We start from the raw sequence: 24206 nt of genomic DNA, 5'->3' as shown, positions 1-24206 counted from the left end.
TTACTCCTCATAACAATTTAATGATATAGAGTTCCCAGTACTAGATTATTTGCACTGATATTGGAATGTATTTAATTAGAAAAAAATAACCATTTAATACCTTCTCCTTTCTCCTCAAATTTTCAACTTCTTTTTCACTAATCCTTCTGAAAATCTCATTGCATTCTTCTTAGACATAAGAGGTACAATCAGCTGACAACTTCCTCATCTTCTCATCAATAATTTCAACTATACACTTGCATCTGTTGCTATATATAACAACAGCAACAACAACAACATTGGCTGGGTTTTATTGAGAACTTGCTATGTGCCAAGCATTACTTTATACACTTCATCCACTCCAACCTATTTAATATTCATGACAGCTCTATGAGGTGCGTGCTATTATTTCATCCATATTTAATTTTTTCCAGTTTTATTGAGATATAATTATATATTATAATTTATAAGATTAAGGTTTACAACATAATGATTGATATATGTATATATTGTGAAATGGTGACACAATATGTTTAGTTAACATCCATCACCTCACATAGTTAAAAAGGTTTTGTTTTTCCTTGTGATAAGAACTTTTAAGATCTACTCTCTTAGCAATTTCAAATGTGTAAAACAGGACTGTTAACTATAGTCACCATGTTGTACATTACATCCCCAGGACTTATTTACTTTATAACTAGAGTGTGTATCTCTTGACCATCTTCACCCAATTCCCCCTCCCACTGCCTCGGGCAACCACCAATCTGATCTCTGTTTCTTTGTGTTTGTTTTTTTTAGATACCATACATCATCCCCATTTTAGAGACGAGGAAATGAAAGCATTTGTCCAAGTTTATCAAAACAAAGCAGCAAAAAATTTGAAAAAAAAAAAGTAGCAAACACAAGATCTGAACCCAGAAAATCTGCCTCAAGAGAACTGACTCTAAACTGCATATTGAACTGCCTTGCTGCTATCATAGGATAAGTATCCTCTAGGAGTATGCTCCCTTGTGCCTTGCTTGAATCCCATCCCTTCTCACCTTCGGAAACACTTTACTCCTTTAATTATGTCCTACTCTACTCAATTATGTTTCTTCCTCTCTGCTGAACCATCCTCATTGTCATTCAAATATGCATCATTATCACACATCTTAAAAACATGACAAATAAACAAACAAAAAATCTCAATTTCTCTATTCTCCTTCAAGGGTACCAATTCTCCAAATGTTTGTCTCTACTCACTAACTCAATTTCTTCATTTATTTCTCAAACCATGGTATTGAAATGCTCTTCCAAATACTTATCTATACTCGGGAACTCAACTCTTTTGTCTTGAAAAAGCTCTCACTAAAGAAACCAATGACTTACATTTTGCCCAAGCCAATAGGGGAATCTCTGATCTAATTTTATTGACCCATCAACAGCACTTGGCTCTCCTTGAATCACCATCTAGTTTTCTATGTCGCTAGACACTTTTTCTTAGTCTCCTTTGCTGGCTCTTCCTCTCGGATAAGACTTTTAGAAGTTGGAGTGCCCCAGGAGTCGTCCCTTACCCCTTGTTTCCTCTGTACACACTCTCCCTAAGGTATCTCATCCAGTACCATGAGCTCAAATCTATATACTGATGTCTCTCATATCTATAGCTCCAGCCTGGACTGCTCTTCTGAACTTCAGAAATCATATAATATATACAACTCCCTACTCCACACTGCCACTTGCAAAGTCTAATAGACTTCTCCACCTTAATAGAGCTCACATAGGATTAGAGGGTTTTACTTCTAAATCAGTTCCCTGCCAACCCTTCTCCTTTTGAGTAAACACCCAGTTCTTGAGACTAAAAACAAAAGGTAGGACTCATCCTTGATTCTTCTCTTTCCTTCAGATTTCAGGTCCTTCCATCAGTAAGTCCTGTCATACCTCCAAAAATCTATTTCCAAAGATATTTCTACCCTTAAAATGTTTCAAATACATTTCCGTTGGATTTGAAAATCCCAATCCAAGTCACTATCATCTCTCGCCTGGACTACTGCAATAGTCCCCTAATAATTTGTCTCCCGGTTTCTACTCATTTTCCCCTACAACCTGTCTTCTTTACAGCACCTCCCATAATTTTGTGAAAATGTCAATCAGATAATGGTGCTTCATAGCTTAAAACTTTCCAGCATCTCTCCATGAAACCTAAAATAAAATACAAACTCCTTATCTTCAACTACAACTCATATGATGTAGCTTCTTCCTGTATCTCCACTCTCAGGTCCTTCCATCCTCCTCCTCATTAATTGTGCTCCAGTCAAACTGGTTCTTCTTACATAGTAAGCTTATTTCTTATTTATGTTCCAGGGACTTTGAAATATGAATAAATAAATATATATGAAATACTTTGAAATATATATTATAAGAAATATTGGGTTGGCCAAAAAGTTCATTCGGGATTTTCATAAAATGTTACGGAAAAACCCGAATGCACTTTTTGGCCAATCCTATATGTCTACACTTTGATATACATATATAGAGAGACTTGTGCTTGGATGACTTTTCTCCCAAATATTTACATGGCTGCCTCTTTCTCATCTTTCAAGTCTCAAGTCAAATACCATTTTTCCACAAAGGCTTTCCCCAACCACCTTGGCTAAATTCGTCACCTGGTTACCCTCCCTGAAAGTATGATAGTTCTTCTTCTTATTTTCAGTACTAGAAATCTTCTCACTTATTTGCATTTTATTCTCTGCTTTCCCCACTGAAATGTAAGTTCCTTGAGGACAGGGACTGAGTTGATCTTGGATCCTTAGCATAGGATTTTTAGCACCTGGAAAGCATCTGTACCACGATAGGCACACAATAAATATTTTTAGCAGACTCACTATGATACTCTTACATCTTTAAATGGAAATTCAAAAACATGGTAAATATGAGGAGTGATTACATGAGGTCACCAAAAGTCGAACAGGAAACACAGTTAAGGGCTTTTTACCAGTTACAGAGCAGTCTACATTGCAAAAAGTCAAAATCATATAGATAGATAGGTAAATAGATAGATAGACAGACAGACACACCATTCTGTGGCTTGAATTTTTTAGGCCAATGTAATAACATTTCCACTTTAAAAGTGATTTAATGTCCTTGAAAGTAAGAAATGCTTGGTAGATGACTATGAATTTAGGTTTGCCAAAGTTCTTAATAAGTGTAACATAGATGTTTATAGGGCAAAGAGCCTTCCCAAAATAAAAATACATTTATATAAAATATAAAATAAACTACCTTCTCTTTCAACCATAATCTGGTGAAACTGGCTGTACACATTCCCAAAACAAAGATTGTTACACAAATTGAATTATAAAAATGATCTCTTTTTGACAGCTTTTTGAGGCATAATTTATATACAAGAAACTGCACATATTTCATGTATACAATATGATGAGTTTAGACATATGCATACACCCATGAAGCCATCACCACCAATCAAGGTAGTAGACATATCTATCACTTCCAAAAGGCTCCTTGTGTCCCTTTGTTTTTTTCTTATGGTAAAAACATTTAACATGAGATCTACCCTCTCAAGACATTCTTCAGTTTACCAAACAGTATTGGGTTTTTTGTTGTTTTTGTTCATTTTTTTACATTCCATGTTTTTTTTCCTTCCAGTTTTATTGAGATATAATTGACATACAGCACTGTATAAGTTTAAGGCACACAGCATAATTATTTGACCTAACGTACCTCATGAAGTGTTTATCACAGTAAGTTTAGTGAATGTCCACCATCTCATATAGATTAAACTTAAAGAAATAGAAAAAGTTTTTCCATTGTGATGAGAACTCTTAGAATTTGCTCTCTTAACAACTTTCATATATAACATACAGCAGTGTTAATTATATTTATCATGTTGTACATTACATCCTTAGTACTTATTTATCTTGTAACTGGAAGTTTGTACCTTTTTTTTTTTTTTTTTTTTGTGGTACGCAGGCCTCTCACTGTTGTGGCCTCTCCCGTTGTGGAGCACAGGCTCCAGATGCACAGGCTCAGCGGCCATGGCTCGTGGGCCCAGCCACTCCACGGCATGTGGGATCTTCCCGGACAGGGGCACGAACCCGTGTCCCCTGCATCGGCAGACGGACTCTCAACCACTGCGCCACCAGGGAAGTCCTGGAAGTTTGTACCTTTTGACTGCCTTCATCCAATTCCCCCTCCCCACAACCTCTGCCTCTGGTAACCACAAATCTGAACACTTTCTCTATGAGTTTCTTTGTTTTTGAAGTATAATTGACCTAAAACACTATGTTAGTTCCTGTTTCACAGCACAGTGATTCAATATTTCTATACATTTCAAAATTATCACCATAAGTCTAGTTATAATCTGTTACCTTGTAAACATATTCCATAGCTATTTACTATATTCCCCACACTGTACATTTCATATCCTTATGTCATTTATTTTGCCTCACCTATTTCTCTCCCCCCCACACCATACAGTATTGTTAGCTATAGGGACTATGTTGTACAACAGGTCTCTAGAACTTATTCATCTTACATAAGTAAAACTTTATACCCATTGAACAACAACATCCCATTTCCCCATCCCTCCAGCCCCTGGCAACCATCATTGTATTCTCTGCTTCTGTGAGCTGACAATTTTAGATACTTCATATAAGTGGAATCATTAGTCTTGGCAATGATTTCTTAGCTATGACACCAAAAGCCCAGGTAATAAAACCAAAAAAGCACAGGCAATAAAACCAAGTGGAGCTACATCAAACTGAAAGGTTTCTGCACAGCAAAAGAGCCAATCAACAAAATGAAAAGGCGATCTATGGAATGAGAGAAAACATTTGCAAATCATATAATTGACGAGTTAATATCCGAAATAAACTCCTATAATTCAATAGCAAAAAACGCCCAAACAACCCGACTAAGAAAAGGGGGAAAGGACTTGAATAGGCATTTCTCCAAAGAAGACATACAGATGGCTAACAGGTACATGGAAAGGTGTGCACCATCACCAGTCATCAGGGAAATGCATATCAAAACCACAAGATATCACCTCACACCTCTTAGGATGGAGATTATAAATAAAAACAAAACGTATGTGTTGGCAAAGATGTAGAGAAATTGGAACCCTTGTACACTGTTGGTAGAAATGTAAAATGGTAGAGCAACTATGGAAAACAGTAATGTAGGTCCCTCAAAATATTAAAAAATAGAACTACCATATGATCCAGCAATTCCACTTCTGAGTATAAGCCAAAATAATTGAAATTATGATATCAAAGAGATAGTTGCTTTCTCTTGTTCATTGCCATATTATGCACAATAACTAAGATATGGACACAACTTAAATGTCCACTGACAGACGAATGGATCAAAAAAGTATGGTCTAAACATACAATAGAATATTATTCAGCCTTAAAAAGTAAGGAAATCCTGCCATTTGTATCAACATGGATAAACCTGGAAGACATCATGCTAAGTGAAATAAGCCAGTAACAGAAAGACAAATATTGTAGGCATATGATCTTTAAATTCTCTACTTCCTTTTCCTCACTCACTCCCTAAGTGAGTGATTCTTTACCGAAATATCTTTGTATTAGTTTCGTAGGGCTGCCTTAACAAAGTACCACAAACTGGGTGACTTAAAACAACAAAAATTTAGTCTCTTACTGTTCAGGAGTCCAGAAGTCTGATCAAGGTGTTAGCAGGATTGGTTCATTCTAGAGGCAGTGAGGGAGAATCTGTCCCATGCTTCTCTCCTAGCTTCTGGTGGTTAATGCAATCCTTGACATTTCTCTTCCTCTGTCCTCACATGGTCTTCTTCCCTGTTTGTATGTTGGTCTTCAAATCTCTCTCCCATTGTAAAGCCACTAGTCATTGGGTTCAGGTCTCACTCTAATCCAGTATGACCTCATCTTTCCTTGATTACATCTGCAAAGATCCTATTTCCAAATAAGGTCACATTACAGGTACTGGGGGTTAGGACTTCATTATTCTTTTTTTTTTTTTTGGCGGGGGAGGACAATTGATCCCATAACACTCTGATTTAGACCTGTTACAATAGCTTATAATTCACACTATTATTATGCCTATAGTATCCTGAGCTTCAGGTTTAACAAGGTATGAGTCTGCATTTTACAAGTTTGGATTTATAAGCTTATTTTTCTTTAAAAAAGGATATTTTACGCCTCGAGATAATATATTTCAAACATAGGAAATCCCAAAATTCCTATTTCTAATAGAAGCATGTTATTTTGGACATTTTTATTTTGGCTTTTTGCCTTGTCTTTCAAAGAGAGAAAACCATCTGTCTAACTCAGTTAAAAAATATCTTGGCAAATAAAGAATACTACTGACATGGAATATGAGATTTGAGGAGGGAAATTCATTTTAATTTAATTACTGCTTCTAAAGATTAACAGAAGTAAAGTAGCTGCCACTGATTAGTGCCACTTTGAATGTTGCCAAGTACTGAAGCAACCTTCAGGGTATTCTCCTCTGCTAATGAAATAAAGTTAGTATCATTATGAAAAAGAGTCTAGAAGGAATATACAGAGTTGTCACTCTATTACTGGGACTAGTTCTAAGCGACACCTTTCAGCCCTTGTTTTAAGAAAATCATTAGTTCATGTAAATAAAAGTATAATTAATGGTATACTCTTATCTTTCTTATGTAGTGTTCTGTAGTGGACTAGTGTAGTGAGATCTCTATAATTAAGATTCTTTAATGACCACAAATAGATAATAATAATGATACTGGGACACTCTGTGTAATACTTTACAATCGTATAAAGACAGGTGACTTTATGGAATTGCTTATTATGTGGGCTGTGAGTTGAGAATATATGGTTACAATCCATTTAATGAAGTTCTCCTAAAAACCAAAAGCCTGTAAAACCTGAAACATAAAAATTCCTTTCTGCTAAATCAAATGCTTTTTCACCATTCCAGGGTTGTAAGTATCATTTCCCTCTTAAATCTCTGAGAAAAGCAAATCCATGTATGCTATGCATAACACTTATGAGCAAGCTGTGGTTTTTAATAAAACACAATTCATTTGTGCATATAATAAGCAGATGTAACCTCCTTTGCCCTCCAAGAATAGAGTTGTTTGCATTTATGAATGGTCCCAGTCAGGTAAATACACTTATAATTGGTTCTTTATCAATCCTAACCAGAAAAAGTCTTCTCTCATTCACTAGGTTGAGGTCTGAGTTTTGAGATCTGAATCAAATTAAATTTTCTAAACCCTTTTTCATACAAATTTCAAATTCAGGGACATACATAAAATTTTGTCATTGGCAAGACTGAAATTTCCTTTGGAAATCAGAGAATTCAAAGCTGCAAAAGACCTTTGGCAACATTTAGCTAATGGCAGAGCTAGGACGAGACCCTAGGTCTCTTGTTTTCCCATTTCAGTGTTTTTTCTATTGCTGAAAACTACTTTTCCATATGCCCAATGATTTATTTGCAGCATCAAAGTCTCAAAGAAATCTAATTTGATTCAATTGGCTGCAATAGATATTTTAAATCTCCAATTATACATAAGACCTAAATGACATCATTTCTAAAATAATCACTAACTCCAAATCCCTTATCAAACGTAATTCAGTCTTTTGAGCTGACATTTCAAGAAACATTCCTGGGCTTCCCTGGTGGCGCAGTGGTTGAGAGTCCGCCTGCCACTGCAGGGGACGTGGGTTCGTGCCCCGGTCCGGGAGGATTCCACATGCCACGGAGCGGCTGGGCCCGTGAGCCATGGCCGCTGAGCCTGTGCGTCTGGAGCTTGTGCTCCACAACAGGAGAGGCCACAACAGTGAGAGGCCCGCACACAACTAAAAAAAGAAAAAAAATAAACATTCCCTTTGATCAATCTTTCATTCTGACTAATCAACATCTCCCTGGGATGCTTCCCAGAAAGTGAGTATGATGTTTTCCAAACCTGCTAATTAAATAGAAAGACATTTTTCTGTTTTGATATGTGTGTTTGTTTGCGGTATGCTTACAATATGCAGCTTTTAAAATTGATTAAAGCCCTTTGTGTCAATTCAATTATTAATTAATCTCAGCAGCCATTTATTGCTTTGTGTACCACAGAAAAATAGAGATCATCCTTTAATTATTGATTCATCTGATAGTAGTGCACCAGCTGTACAACCTTTACAAATCAACATTTCTGTTGATGTATTTTCAGCTTGCTTTGCTTTCCTTGTCAAAAGGAGAAATTTTAAAGCCATCTGTTAGACTCACAACCTCCATTTTCTCCTACTGATCATTTTGAGCAAAATTATCAGGCACAAAGTCACTCTGCTTCTTGCAGGTAAGAAGACTTCCCACTGAGAGCTTAGAATGGCACAGAGCTTCTGGATTAATCAATATGATAATTTTTCTTTTTACTCTTTCTCAAGAATGATAGGTCAGAAATAGCTTAATCAATATATATTTTTAATTATATAAATTATTTTCATATCACATTGGGAAAATTCCCCCACAGTGAGTATTACATTTATTTTAGTCTTAATTCTGTCGATATGTGAAAAATATTTCCTGTGTAGAGATATTTAAATTATGAAAATAAAAATTTGCTTTAAGTATTTTCTCCATTATAGATGGAGAGAGATGCTACAGCAGAGTTCTCTATCTGTTTCATGAGCATTAGCCAAGGTTACCAATGCAGAATTCTCATTTTGGTCAGTTGGTTCACTTATTGACAAGTCCACAATCACTAAGAATTTCTTCTAATCCTTTTCTAGAAATAGTGCCTGTGTTATGTTAGATACTGATTTGTCTGCTATAAATAAGAGACCTTGAATACTAGGTCTTAATACTAGGTTTAGCTCCTTAAACTAGAGAGATTTATTTCTATTTCACATCAGAACCTGGGTAGGCAGCTTCAAAATCAGCAGGGATCCTGGTTCCTTCTAACATACTGATCTGATATCATTGATACATACCTACCATCTCCTTGTACAGGAGAGTTGTATAGCTCCTGTTATCATGTTTACATTCCAGCCTGAAGGAAGGACATAAAGACACAAGAGAGGAAGTGTCCCTTTCTTTTAAATGAATGGCCTAGGCATGAGACGCATCACTTCTCTTCACATTACATTGGCAAAAACCTGGTCACAATGGCTAGCCTTACATACCTAGCACAGAGCCTGTGAAATGTAGTCTTTGACTAGTTGGTCATATGCCCAACATAAATTCTATTCCTATATACGAAAGGGAGAATGAAATTGGGGGATAATTAGCAGTCTTCACCACTGTACTAGTCAGGGAAATGAAAACTAATATTCAATCAATAATTCCTTTCATTTGTGTAACACTTTTTGCTCTTTCAATTTCTAACTTCAGCCTCACTTTAGTCAATTCTTTTTTTTTTTTTTTTTTTGGTACGCGGGCATCTCACTATTGTGGACTCTCCCATTGCAGAGCACAGGCTCCAGACGTGCAGGCTCAGCAGCCATGGCTCACGGGCCCAGCCGCTCCATGGCATGTGGGATCTTCCCAGAAGAGGGCACGAACCCGTGTCCCCTGCATTGGCAGGTGGACTCTCAACCACTGTGCCACCAGGGAAGCCCTAGTCAATTCTTAATAATCTACATTAAAGCCTGGGAGGAGAGCAGAATCACAAATAATTGAAAGTGGCAAGTAATACAAACATGATTAATAGTTTATTTTGATTTGAATGTTCTGGCTCTTTGATGCCTAAACGATCAAAGCAGGCAATATTGAAATACCATTAAGCTTCAAATACACTAGGATATTTCACACCTCAGACAGACGTGCTCATGCTGTTCTTTCTCTCTGTAATGGCCTTTTCTTGCTTGCTTGCCTGCCAAACACACAACCAATTTTGAAGATTCATCTTAAGTGTTATCTCCTCCATATCCTCAGAAAAAAGACTTTTCCACTAACCCAGGTAAAACTGACTATACCATCTGTTGTGTTCTCATTCTATCTTCCATAAGTAAGTCATAATGTATTGCATCCACTGGTTTATGCATCTCTCTCCCCCAATAGAAAGAAAATGTTGAGGTTAAGGACAAAGCTTAATTTGTCTATATTCTCTGCTCGTGGCACAGAGCCTTGTATACTACAGGTATGGAATGATGTTTATTGATTCAAATTAACATCTTTTTTTTTAAGTTTGTTTGTTTGTGTTTGTTTTTTTTTTTAAGATGTTGGGGGTAGGAGTCTATTAATTAATTTATTTATTTTTGCTCTGTTGGGTCTTCGTTTCTGTGCGAGGGCTTTCTCTAGTTGTGGCGAGTGGGGGCCACTCTTCATCGCGGTGTGTGGGCCTCTCACTATCACGGCCTCTTTTGTTGCGAAGCACAGGCTCCAGACGCGCAGGGTCAGTAGCTGTGGCTCACGGGCCCAGCCGCTCCGCGGCATGTGGGATCCTCCCAGACCAGGGCTCGAACCCGTGTCCCCTGCATTGGCAGGTGGACTCTCAACCACTGCCCCACCAGGGAAGCCCCAAATTAACATCTTTAATAAAAGAATGAGTTACACTATTAAAGATATCACTTGGAGAATCCTGAGAGGCATGGGATAGAAAGTATCACCCACTTCTTTTCACTCACCAGATTTCACAGAGTAAAGGGATTACCTAATGAAATGCAGTCTATGTAATAGGAACTTCAATGAAAAACAAGTAAACAAACAGGGTTTTCATGTGACCATTTGTACAGATTACCTCAATAGATCCAATTTCAGGTGTAGGTAAAAGATACAGAAATACCTGTAATGTTCCGATGAAAATAAAGTTCAAGCTATGGAACCATTGCTACCACCAGTAGAAATGAATATTTATATGGATATTCTGGCTAATTCAATCATACATGAAATAGAAATTTGTTATGTTAGAAAAAATTGGTCAAAGAATTATCACTATTTTTAGATTACCATATGACTAAAAATTCAAAAGTATGAATTTATAAATCATTAGAAGTATCACAAGAGTTCACAAAAATGGTAAACAAAACAAAAATATAAAAGTATGCAAAAATAAATGTATTCCTTGATATTAGAAATAACTTGTAAGAAAAAATGTTAGGAAAAGGTGACATTTTCAAAGCTTACAAAACTATAAGCTATTAAGGAACAACTCTAACATAAAATATGGACTACTTTGCAATGAAAATGTCAATGGATTTTTTTGTAGGGGGAAATTTAGAATGATTCCAAAGATCATTTTGAAAAAAAGCGAAAATAAAATAACAGTCTAAAAATTAGAATGAGTGGGAGATCAAACCAAATATTAAAGACAAATTAAAAAGTTATAAAATTAAAACAACATGACAATGACTCAAGCATGAACAGATGCTTGATGAAACAGTTCTCAATGCATGGTAAGTAAACAAACGCAAATTAATGTGGAAATAACTTTGCAATAAAGAGTATGAAGATAATGGGACACATGGGGAAAAAAGTCAAATTAGAGCTTTCTCTTATACCATGTCACACACTTGAATTTAGACGAATTAAGGGGTTAAATTTAAACTTCTTTACAGGCAAAAACTCCATTAACAAAATCAATGGACAATTTAAACACTAGAACAAATGCAATTGGAATATTTATGAAAAGAGTTAATATCCTTGGTTCTAAAGACTGAATTATGTACCCTCAAAATTCCTGTGTTGATGCTGTAGCAGCCTATACGGCTGTATTTGGAGATAGAGCCTCCAAAGAGGTAATTAGTAAAATGAGGCTTGTGGATGGACCCTAATCCAATCTGACTGGTGTCCTTATAAAAAGAGGAGATTAGAACAGTGACATGCACAGAAATAAGCCCATGTGAACACACAGAAAGGAGATGGCCATGTACAAGCCAAGGAGAGACCACAGAAGAAAATAATCCTGTTAACACCTTGATTCAGACTTCTAGCGTCTAGAACAACCATTCAGTTGTTAAAGCCACCCATTCTGTGGTACTTTGTTAAAGAAGCTCAAATAATTTAGCAAAAATAAAAGGAAAGAAAGACAGAGAGAAAAACGTTAGAACAAAGATCCTCAATCTTATCAATAGTAGGGGAAATGCCATTTTTCATTTGTCAAAATGACAACTATTTAAAAGAATAATCTTATTTGGGATTGGTAATGGTATTGAGAAACAGTACACTGCTAGTTAGAGGGTGAAGTGATTATAAAATTGTGGAAAATACTATTAACGCCATGCACCTAAAGTCTGAAGGAGGAACTTCCACCTCTAGGAAATTTGTAGACAAATGTATAACAACGTATATAATGAAATAGTTATGGCCATGTCATTCATAACAGCAACAGATAATGGAAGTAATCTAAATGTTCAATAATAGGGAATTATTTTAATCAATTATGAATTCCAGACTTCTATATTCCATTGCCTACTCTAAATCTGCAATCGATTCTAAATGTCATCTCCAAATTAAGATACCCAAAACCAAACTTTTGATTTCCACTGTCAAAGATCTGTGCCTCCCAGGATTTATTTAGCTCATCTATTCTTCCAGATGTTTAGGCCCCAAACTTCCTTACTTCTCTCTCACACATTGTACATCAAATCCATCCACAAAATCTTTTAGGACGACCTTCAAAATATATCCAGGATCCAATTGCTTCTCATCACCTCTACCACTACAACTTTAATTCAAACCACAGACATCTGTTGCCTTAGGACAAAAGCTTCCTAACTTGTCTCCCTGCTTCTGCCCTTACCACTTTACAGTCTATTCTAAGCCCAGCAGCCAGGTTGAATCTTCTAAAATGTTGTCAGACAATGTCACTTCCCTGTTAAAAACCCTTCAGTATGTTCTCATCTCATTCAGAGTAAAATCCAAGGTCCATTCCATGGCCTATAAAGCTGTTTGTTCACATTCGAGCCCAACTACCTCTCTGACCTAATCTACTACTCTCCCCGCACTCACAGCACGCCCATAGCACAGGCTTTCTTTTCTTTTCTTTTCTTTTCTTTTTTTTCTCTCTTTTTTTTTTAAATTGAAGTATAGCGGGTTTACAATGTTGTGTTAGTTTCTGGTGTACAGCAAAGTGATTCAGTTATTCACATATGTATATAAAACTGAATACATATATATTATTTTTCATATTTTTATCCATTAGAGGTTATTACAAAACATTGTATATAGTTCCCGGTGCTATACAGTAGGTTCCCATTGGTGATCTATTTTATATACAGTAGTGTGTATATGTTAATCCCAAACTTCTAATTTATGTCCCCCACCACCACGACCGCTATCCCCTTTGGTAACCATAAGTTTGTTTCCTATGTCTGTGAGTCTACTTCAGTTCTGTAAATAAGTTCATTTGTATCATTTTTTTTAGATTCCACATATAAGTGATATTATATGGTATTTGCCTTTTTCTGTCTGACTTACTTCACTTAGTATGATAATCTCTAGTTCTATCCATGCTGCTGCAAATGGCATTATTTCATTCTTTTTATGGCTGAGTAATATTCCATTAAGCTTTCTTGCTATTACTAGAATACATCAAGAATATTTCCACTTCAGGGCTCTTGCACTTGCCATTTACTTTGCCTAGAATGTTCTTCCCCCAGTCATCAGCATAGTGTCCTTCAGGTTTCTGCACAAATTTTGCCCCTGAGCCCACACAGTATAAGTTGGTGCCTTGCTTGGATCCACTTTACTGAGTGATGCAACTATTCTCCTAACTGCTATAAGTATTGGATGTTAATAGTTCACAGTTCCATACTCTTGAGAATCGGCCTCAGCAGCAAGGAGCTGTCTTTCTTGGAAATACCTGGGAGTTTATAGTACAAAATGACTGACTGTTGTCTCAAGGTGGGATAACTCTGTGGTGTCATTCATGTTGTAGGGCCTCCCACTTGAAACAAGCTAGACTACACTTCAAACCACATCTTTGCCTTGGATCTTCCTCTGCTCTAACCCCTCTTCCTCACTCCCTTAAAGGATTTACTGGCAGGTGACCCCTCAATAAATCAGTTTCTCAAAAATCACATTTCAAGCTTGCTTCTATGAAATAAGAGCTAATACGGTTGGTAACACAAGAGGTTGTAGAAAAGAGTCTCAGTGGCTAAATGGCAAATAGTACCTATTAGTAGTGGTAGGTGGAATGCAGAGATGCACTAGCTTTTGTAAAGTCTCCGGTGTTTGCAAAATATAGGAAGCTTAGTAAATATCCATACTGGTTTTGGATGACTCTTGCTAAGCACCAGTGATGCTTTCAAGAAAGCATATGACAGGCTCAGATTGTTTATTACCAATGTAAAGCAATGAGTGAGACCTCCTTGGAAGCATTTTAAAAAGACCTTAATCTCCTATAGCCAGAATGCAGACTGACACGGGATTTGATCATAAGAGACTGAGCATCAGAGGAGGTTGAGTTCTCAGCCTAGGGCAGTCTTTATGCCAAAGTCTGGGTCCTCATAGAGAAAGAATGGTACCTTAATAAATTTTGAATGAGAATATCTGAGTAGATTCACTTGATCAACTTGAACACCTAGATTCTCCCTAACCCTCTGAACCAGAAAAATGCCCTCACTCTTCCTCATTAGAAGAGAGAAGTTCCCTTGATTGAAGACTATGCAGAAGGCTCAAATGAGGTAAATGTATTATAAGACAATGTTGGCCCCCCTCAGGATCTAGCCCTATCTCCCATCCTAGAATCCAGAACAACAACCAGAGTCAGAGTTCAGCCTGATCCTACTGGAGAAGTGTTAGGTCTACCAAGGGAGTAGATGGTTTATACACCAAAAGAGCTGAAGGACCTGGCTAACATGGACTGGCAGGAACTGAGTGAGTATATCTGGGAATAGATCCTCAGGGTGTTGTATCAAATGGGGCAAAAAGTATAGATGGGTAAATGAAAGTTTGTTGATATTGTGACACTTTTTTGTGTCAAGTGTTTCTAATACACTGCTGAGATGGGTCTTGGAGACTTGGTAAAAATGACGACTCATATTAAATGAAGTAGAGAGAACCAATGAGAGAGAGGGAAAGTGACACAGAGAAACAACTGAAAATTACTGCACTAAAATGTTAGCAGCATCTACTTCTGGTTGATGAGATTATATGTGAATTTTAAAAGTTCTCTGATTATTAATTCAACAAATATACGTTAGCATTTTTATAGGCACGAAGAATGCAAAAATGACCAATGCAGTAAAAGTCCTCTGCTTTCGTGGGATTTAAAGTCTACTGCAAAGGAAGGATTCAGCAAGAGTAGTGAGCCTAAAAAGAACCAGGGTCTTGATTCAGTAGAATATGAATGGGGGGAAAGAGCAGTGTTCTCACAACCTCTAGGTCTTTCAGGTTCTGATTCTCCTGGCCCTTACCTAATATTTCACTCTATATACATACAGATATAAATATAAATATGTATAGATATAGATGTAGATATGTATGTATATATATGAAAGCATTGTGAGTGTGTGTGTGTCTGTATGTATCTTTAGTTCTTCTCCTAGTGCTCAATTCTAAAAGGCAAATAATCCTGAGAAGATCATCATTTTTGACACTAAATAGTAAAGGGAAAATAAAATAAGATCAACTTTCTGAGCCAGGCAAAGGAAATGGAAGCAGATGCCTTGAACAAAAGGGAAGGGAGGTTGTCTTTGGTGCTGAAGAATAAAGTTTTTCTACTTCAACATTGCTCAGATCAGTATCTGCAGATAATAAATAATGTGTCCAATTGGAGTCTTACTCTTGGCAATATAAGAATTCATTCTGAAAATAGAACTAAAAATGTAGGAAATTTGCAGTTATATAGAACAGAGGAAAAATATTCTTTTTCATTTTCTTTTCCATTATGGTTTATTACAGGATATTGAATATAGTTCCCTGTGCTATACATTAGGACCTTGTTGTTTACTGACTTTATATATAGTATTTTGTATCTGCTAATCCCAAACTCCTAACTTATCCCTCCCCCCACCTTCATTTCCCCTTTGGTAACCATAAGTTTGTTTTCTATGTCCATGAGTCTCTTTCTGCTTTTTAAATGAGTCCATTTATATCATATTTTAGATCCCGCATATAAGTGATATCATATGATATTTGTCTTTCTCTGTCTTCACTTAGTATGATAATCTCTTGGTCTTTCCATGTTGCTGCAAAAGGCATAATTTCATTCTTTATGACTGAGTAGTATTCCATTGTATATATGTACCACATCTTCTTTATCCATTCCTCTGTCAATGGACATTTAGGTTGTTTCCATGTCTTGGCTATTGTGAATAGTGATGCTATGAACATTGGGGTGCATGTGTCTTTTCAAATCAGTGTTTTCTCTCGATATATGCCCAGGAGTGGGATTGCTGGGTCATATGGTGGCTCTATTTTTAGTTTCTTAAGGAACCTCCATACTGTTCTCCACAGTGGCTGCACCAATTTGCATTCTCACCAACAATGTAGGAGGGTTCCCTTTTCTCCACACTCTCTCCAGCCTTTCTTATTTTTAGAATTTTTAATGAAGGCCATTCTGACTGGTGTGAGGTGATACCTCATTGTAGCTCTGGTTTGCATTTCTCTAATAATTAGCAATGTTGAGCATCTTTACATGTGCCTACTGGCCATCTGTATGTCTTCTTTGGAGAAGTGTCTATTTAGCTCTTCTGCTCATTTTTTGATTGGGTTCTTTGTTTTATTGTTATTGAGTTGTATGAGCTGTTTGTATATGTTGGAAATTAAGCTCTTCTTGACCACATCATTTGCAAATATTTTCTCCTGTTCTGTAAGCTGTCTTTTTGTTTTCTTTATGGTTTCCAAAAATATCTAACTTTTAATTAAGGTTTAATGGGACCAAATAATCAAAGTTAAAAATGCTTCCATAAAAGAAGACAGTTCATAATGGCCATTGCTGCAATGACCACCCTTAAGTCCACACCATGTTTCCAACCAGATTGTGGCTTAATGGGATGCTTTACATGTGACATCTCAATGCTTTAATGAAAAAATTAAAACATAGTATCAAAATTAAACAACCCCATTTAACAAGTAACTTTTTTCCTTGGTCTCACTGACAGCAATTTTGATTTTCAGAAGCAGTTCTTTGATAAAAATCTACATATCACTGCCATGACATCGAAGAGAATAAATAAACATCTTATGGGTTTCAAAGATTAGTTTGAAAGATTTGAGAATAATTCTCAAAGTATAGCTGGAAGCCACTCTGAGAAGGCAGAATTAATAGTGGTGAAAAGACTAGTGATCCCTAAGTTTTCATTTTAATGTGCAACAAACATACTCTTTGAAAGGAAGAAAAATTAAAATTAGAGAGGATACAGGAGAGAGAGAAAAGGGGGGGAGAGGAAGAGGGAGGAGAAGAAAGAGTGGGAGAGGGAAAGTGATGGAGGGAAAGAGAGAAAGAGAGAGAGAGAGACCACCAATGGCTTTACAAAAAAAATGTTTAGTTAAAAACAGACTGATTATTTCTTAATATGTAGCACTATGAACCATCTCTGCTTGCTTTCAATAGCTTTGTTTCCTTTATATCAATAACTATTTGAGGCAATATTCCAGTAGACAGTCCTAAATCACAGAAATAGATGTAATGGGAATTCCCTGGTAACCCAGTGATTAGGACTTGGCACTCTCACTGCCAGAGCCCAGGTTCAAACCCTGGTTGGGGAACTAAGATCCTGAAAGCCACAACTCCCCCCCCCAAAAAAAAGATGTCATGATATAAGGATGATTTTCACGGTACCTTCTTACATATTTGTATATGTGCAAAGAAGGAGATGTAAATCATTAACTCTAATAACTGAAACTATTGCTATTATTAAAATACTTTCCCACTTAATTCCAAAAAGATTTAAATTGATAGGGGATCAGCTTCCTTAACCATTAAAAAAACTTGGAAATTTCCTTTCTGATAATTTTGATTGACAAGATTTTAATAAAACTTCATCCTGTCACTGAATAAAACTCCTTCAACATTATTTTCAAGGCTTATTATATCATCAGCATACATAATGTGACTGATACTGTTTATCACACTTCCATGAGTACATATACATTATACGGGATCACATAATCCACATTCACAAGATATCATATAATCTTTCTCAGGAAAGTATAATTTTTTATTCACTTTTACTCAGCTTGGAACTAGTCCATTTCAAATGGATTTATAGATGTGAAATATCAGAATAGTAAATCACAAAGCAATGAAGTATTTTCTTGCTGCCAAAAAAAAATTCAGAAAACAACCAAGTCTCTCTGAAAGGCAAATTGTTTATTCATTATTAGTATTTTCAATATCATAATTAGTTGTCAGTTAAAGCTCTTTTTGGAGAAAATGAAGATAATTATTTACATTTTGAAGAGTGCTTTACAACTTAACAGAATGCTATGTATCTATTACCTCATTTAGGCTTATTAACAATTATGTGAAATAGGCTGGACAGGAATTATTATCCCTATTATATATATAAAGAAAGTGAAGTTCAGAGAAGATAGTTCAGAGAGATATTATTAAGTTCAGAGAGATATTATTCCTAGGTCACTTGCCTAATATGTGACAGCTGGGAGCAGGACTCAGCTTTTCTAACTCAAGGTCAGTGCTTTTTTCCTACTACACTGTGTAGTCATGGAGTGAAAGAAACATGGCCCATAAAATGTTATTTTCTTTTTCCAGTAGTTTAGTTCCATCAGTGAATTTTATTCTAAAAGCTCAGGTGCAATAAGTGCCACCTTGTATGTGTCATAATATATGAGGAATCAATTTCAGAAACTGTATTCGGCATGGAACAAAAGTTCAGGATATTGTTAAATTTATTGCCCTCCACCTCAAACAAAACCCTTTCCCTACTTCAGAGCACAACATTCATGCGATTATCCAATCACTATGTACTAGATCAAGGCTATTTTTCTAAAAGGCTAATAGAAAACACAACTGAATGCTTCCCTGAAATTGGAAGTTCTAACCACAATTGCTTTATTCATAGGATTGCAATATTTAGCAAATAAAAATACAGGATGTTCAGTTAAATTTTAATTTCAAATAAAGGATAATTTTTAAAATACAAGTGTGCCCTAAATATTGCATAGGCCACCCTTACACTAAAAAATTACTTATTTATCTGAAATTCAAATTTAACTGGGTGTATTTTACCTAGCAACCCTACTGAATTCAGTCACTGCCATTTCACATAGACTGGATTTAGTAAATTTATCCTCTTTCTTTGATGGGTGTCTATAGAAGCATGGCCTTCAAGTGAGTCATCTTTCCAGTCCATGTGTGTTATATTTAGAGTTTTAGCAGTATCATCCTTGGTACTAGAAATCTGGTAGTCTCTAATTATCAAGTAGACCAGAGGAAGGGTGTAGTGGAATAGACACGGGCTTAAATAAGACAGATTTGGATCTCATTTCCTATTTGAGATTTTCCAGTGGATAGCTCTGTGACCTTCCATGAGATATTTAATTTCTCTGAGCCTCAGCTGCTTCTTCTATAAATTACCTACCTCAAAGCTAATACAGTAGTTCAATGATTATGAGAGACTGTGACTATACATTGCTTAGCATCATGCTTCTCCTCAGTAGACACCCAAAATATTAGGTAAAGAAAACCAAAACAGTTTCATGTGGACAGATAACTGGGCTATCCATATTTGACTTGATACACAGATATTAATACGTAAGTTAAGATCTGTCGTGTCTATTTTATCAGTGAGTACAGTCTACATGGAAATGAATAGTCATTACTGTAAATACTAGATAACTTAGAAATTACACATTTAGCTTTATAGACACCAATATTATCAGTCTGCTATATTACTTGGTCAAGTGGTTAGGTTGTTTAAAAGTCTAAGGATATTAAGATGTAAGAATTTATATGTCAAACATATAGATCTTTGGAAACAAATGATACTATGAGTACGTTATTGCTAACAAATATTCCTGGACAGGTCTAGCTTATCTACCTATATTCGGGCAATTCCTTGATTGTCAGATTTGTGGCCATTTGAAATCAGTCTATTGAAGGAGCAAAGGGAGATAATTTGTAGTCATTAGGCTCTGAAGACTGAGATTTAAACAATTCTCAGAGTGAAAATGGATGAGGGAAGGAAACATCCTCGACATCTAGAGGACTTAGCAAAAGAGAGTTTGGGGAAAAAATAGTGATCATGTTTTGAGATGTTAACAGCTATCAACTTAAACACATTCACATGTGAAACAGTGTTCCAGGTGGAGCAGTGAAGTGGAACTTAGGTTTAAGTTTGTCAAGTTCAGTTACGTAAAAAGGCTTTTTATTGGGAGAATGAATGCCAAGGCTTGAAGCTTTGATCAATTATCTTTTGCAGGCTTCTAGGACATTCTATTCCTATGGTTTTAAGAAGAGTGGGGACTGAAGCTGATCACAGAGTCAATAGGTGCCCTAGTATTCTATTCAGTCTAGAATTCTATTCAAGTTTTAATCATAGAAAGGTATCATGAGGCAGAGAGACATAACTTGAGAAACAACCACCCTTCTAAAAATCTCAACTAAATATGATTTCAGCCATATCTAGGTTCTTCTTATTAAAGATGACTATTTAAAAGAGTTGAAACGTCATATACAAAAGTATAATTCTTTTGAATCTCTGTTTTTCAGGTCACTTTATCCTAAAGACAGGCCATAAAATAAATTTCAAAAGCTTAATTATAGTCATGCAATTGTATCTCGTATTGTTTTGTCTCAAAGGATGTTTCAAACGACATGGCTCTTCTCTTGTATAAAACCTGTCATAATATAATTACAGAATCCTTCTATGTTAATTTTTTCTCTTACTTCCTTCTCCATCTGTGCTGTGGACTCCTTAGAAAAACTCTCTGAATCAGCCAGATGTATGTATATCTATATCTATATCTATATCTATATATCTATATCTATACAGATATAGATATATAGATATAGCATTTGATATATCTATATCTATAGATATAGATCTATAGATTATAGATATAGATCTATAGATCTATAGATCTATATCTATAGATCTATATCTATAGATCTATAGACATAGATATAGATATAGATATAGATATAGATATATATCAAATGCCATGATTTTTAGTTCTTGCTTATCCTCACAGACACACTGAATATCTTTTGAAAAAAGAGAATGAATTGTTTCAGCTATTATGGCTGAAGTTCTCCTGACTCACCTAGATAAGGTGATTAACTATTACTAAGCACCTAAATACACCTCACAGAGAAGTAGACTTCACCTAGGGAAGCCTCTTTGAAGGTTCAGGAAAAATCTTTGAAGAGCTAACCAGAGGAAAAATGTATGGCACATGGTTTCCACTGCTTAGAACATGAATTGTCATTTCCTCACCCTCTACAGTACATTTTATATTCCCCATTTTACAGTGATAAATAAAAGAGTAAGGGGGGAATAACCAAGAAGAAATAGAAAATATGAACAGACTAATATCAGTAATAAAAGTGACCTCTTAGTAATAAAACAACTCCCAACAAACAAAAGTCCAAGACCAGGTGGCTTCACAGCTGAATTCTACCAAACATTTAGAGAAGAGTTAACAACTATCCTTCTCAAACAATTCTGAAAAATTGCAGAGGAAGGAATGCTTCCAAACTCATTCTTTGAGGCAAGCATCACCCTGATACCAAAACCAGACAAAGATATCACAAAAAAAAAGAAAATTACAAACCAACATCAGTCATGAACATAGATGCAAAAACCCTCAACTAAATATTAGCAAACTGAATTCAACAATACATTAAAGGGATCACTAACCATGATCAAGTGGAATTTATCCCAAGGATGCAATGATGGTTCAACGTCTGTAAATCAGTCAATGTGACACACCACATTAACAAATTGAAGAATAACAATCATATGATCATCTCAATGAATGTAGACAAAGTTCTTGACAAAATTCAACATCTATTTATGATAAAAACTCTTACCAAAGTGCGTATAGAGGGAACATACATCAACATAATAGAGGCTGTATATGACAAGCCCACAGCTAACATACACTCAACAGTTAAAAGCTGAAATTATTTCCTCTAAGATAAGGAACAAGGGCCTCCCTGGTGGCGCAGTGGTTGAGAGTCCGCCTGCCGATGCAGGGGATACGGGTTCGTGCCCCGGTCTGGGAGGATCCCATATGCCGCGGAGTGGCTGGGCCCGTGAGCCATGGCCGCTGGGCCTGCGCATCCGGGGCCTGCGCATCCGGAGCCTGTGCTCCGCAACGGGAGAGGCCACAACAGTGAGAGGCCCACATACCGCAAAAAGAAAAAAAAAAAAAAAGATAAGGAACAAGACAAAGATGCCACTCTCACCACTTTTATTCAACATACAGTTGGAAGTTCTAGCCACAGCAATCAGACAAGAAAAAGAAATAAAAGGAATCCAAATTGAAAAGGAAGAAATAAAATTGTCACTGTTTGCAAATGACATGGTACTATAGAAAATCCTAAAGACACCACCAAAAAACTATTAGAACTCATCAGTGAATTCGGTAAAGTTGCAGGATACAAAATTAATATTCAGAAACCTGTCTCATTTCTATACACTTAATAATGGACTATCAGAAAGAGAAATTGGGAAAAACAATCCCATTTACAATAGCATCAAAAAGAATAAAAAAACCTAGGAATAAATCTAACTGAGGAGATAAAATACCTGTACTTAGAAAACCATAAGACACTGTGAAAGAAAGTGAAGATGATACAAACAGATGGAAAGACATACCATGTTCATAGATTAAAATAATTAATTTTGTTAAAGTGACAAACTACCCAAGGCAATCTACAAATTCAGTGAGATCCCCATCAAAATATCAATGGCATTTTTCACATAACTAGAACAAATAATTTGAAAATTTATATGGAAACACAAAAGACCCTGAATAGTGAAAACAATCTTGAGAAAGAGGAACAGAGCTGGAGGCATCACACTCCCTCATTTAAAACCATACTACAAAGCTACAGTAATCAAAACAGCATGGTACTGGCATAAAATTAGGCACATAGATCAGTCGTGCAGAATAGCGAGCCCAGAAGTAAGGCCACACACTTATGTTCAATTAATTTATGACAAAAGACACAAGAATATGCAGTGGGGAAAAGACAAACACTTCAATAAATGGTGTGGGGAAACCTGGACAGCTACGTGTAAAAGAATCAAACTGGACTACTCGTTCACACCATGCACAAAACTAAATTCAAAATAGATTAAAGACAAATGTAAGACATGAAACCATAAAACTTCTAGAAGAAAACATAGGAAGTATACACTTTGACATTGCTGTTAGTAATAATTTTTTGGATATGTCTCCTCAAGCAAGGGAAACAAAAGCAAAAATAAACAAATGGGGCAACATCAACTAAAAAGCTTTTGCAGAGTAAAGGAAACTGTCAATAAAACAAAAAGACCACCTACTGAATGGAAGAAGATATTTGCAAATGATATATCCAATAAGGGGTTGGTTAATATCAAAATATATACAAAGAATTCATACAACTTACCATCAAAAAACCAAACAACCCAATTAAAAAGTGGGCAGAGGATCTGAATAAACACTTTTCTGTAGAAGACATATGGATGGCCAACAGGCAGAGGAAAAGATGCTCAACATCACTAATCATCAAGGAATGCAAATCAAAACCACAGTGAGTATCGGCTCTCATCTGCCAAAATGGCTACTATGAAAAAAAAAAACTAAACTAAAAACAAATAACAAGTGTTGGCAAACATGTGGAGAAAAGGGAACAACAGTGCTCTGTTGGTGGGAATGTAAATGGGTAGAACTACTGTGGAAAACAGTACGCAGGTTCCTCAAAAAAATTAAAAATAGAACTACCATATGATCCAGCAATTCTACTCCTGGTATTTATCTGAAGAAAATGAAAACTCTAATTTGAAAAGATATATGCAACTCTATGTTCATTGTAGCATTATTTACAGTAGCCAAGATATGATAGCAACCTCTGTGCCCATCAACAGATGGATGGATAAAGAAGATGTGGTGTATGTGTGTGTATAGACACACATAAATATATACACACACACACACACACACATATATATACACACAATGCAATATATCTTAGCCATAAAAAAGAATGAAATCATGCCATTTGCAGCAACATGGATGGACCTAGAGGGTATTATGCTAAGGGAAATAAGACAAATACTGTATGATTTCATTCATATGTGAAATCTAAAAAAAATAAAACAAATGAACAAACATAAGAAAACAGAAACAGAGTTATAGATATAGAGAACAAACAGGTG

Source organism: Mesoplodon densirostris, chromosome X (genome assembly GCF_025265405.1).
Source record: "Mesoplodon densirostris isolate mMesDen1 chromosome X, mMesDen1 primary haplotype, whole genome shotgun sequence".
Taxonomy (NCBI): Eukaryota; Metazoa; Chordata; class Mammalia; order Artiodactyla; family Ziphiidae; genus Mesoplodon; species Mesoplodon densirostris.
This window is presented reverse-complemented; position numbering follows the sequence as displayed.